The sequence below is a fragment of the Dermacentor silvarum genome, chromosome 9 (assembly GCF_013339745.2).
Source record: "Dermacentor silvarum isolate Dsil-2018 chromosome 9, BIME_Dsil_1.4, whole genome shotgun sequence".
Classification (NCBI taxonomy): Eukaryota; Metazoa; Arthropoda; class Arachnida; order Ixodida; family Ixodidae; genus Dermacentor; species Dermacentor silvarum.
The window spans coordinates 121,076,559-121,077,571 of NC_051162.1; positions in this window are offsets into that span (position 1 = coordinate 121,076,559).

Sequence of the window (1,013 nt, forward strand, 5' to 3'; positions counted from 1 at the left end):
TTCACCGCAAGAAGATGAAAATCTGTAAATGGAGGCAGACTGTAGTCGATAGTTCATGGTAGTCATGTGCCCTCGACCCCTTCAGCTCAACAACAGCGAGAATAGAGAGAGCCTTATGTGGACACTTGTGAGAGCACCACCGGCAAAATCCTAGCCTCGTAGTTAATTAGTAAGCAATAGGTGAAGGCAACCGGATCTTGGGGGCGATTTCCATGAAATTGCCTCAAGCATTCAAAATTACTCCTCGAGCGTAGTCTTTGCATGAATTGACAAATCCAGTTTGTATCCTGATGAGAACCCTGAAGTAGGCGTGCTTAAGATATAAATAACTGCAATTATTGACTAATACAGAACCTGCTAAATACAGAACCTTTTTAATGTTTATAACTGTCTTAATGCAATCTGTGACCGATACCTGCCTCAAGCTCCATTTAGAAATCATTGCGCTCCTCGAGCAGTTCATTATCTGCTGCTGATATTCCTTATCCACATCTTCGATGTGCTTGCATAGATTGGACAAAATTCGTTCTGTGTTGTGCTAGTGCCGATGTAAGTACCCTCCATGAATAAAGACCAAAGAAATACTACAAATTGTACTCGAAGACGTAATCTCCCTTCAGTTAGTCGAAAGCACAGACGTCGCAAGGCAAAAGGGGGACAGCATAATGCAGATGCTGCAGAATGGAGCCAGTCTTGAGCTTACTTTTCTCGCATTTACTGTTTTTATGCCATCATAAGTTCAGAGTTCTCATTTGTGCTTTGTGTCACTGCTTCATGAGCATAATGACAAAATAATACATTCTTTTCTTTTCCGAGCTCTTGAGCTGTTGTGCGTTAGGCCAGGAAGTGGAGGCATCATGTGACAGGCCAGGAAGCCAGCGTATACATTATTTCTGGCATGGTAAAAAGAAATTGAGGCAGAAAACTATAGACAAAAAAGCGATTTCAAGCTGACGCTGATTTTGAGCAGTGAATTAGGACAATGTAGTATCTAGATCGTGAATGTTCAGGAG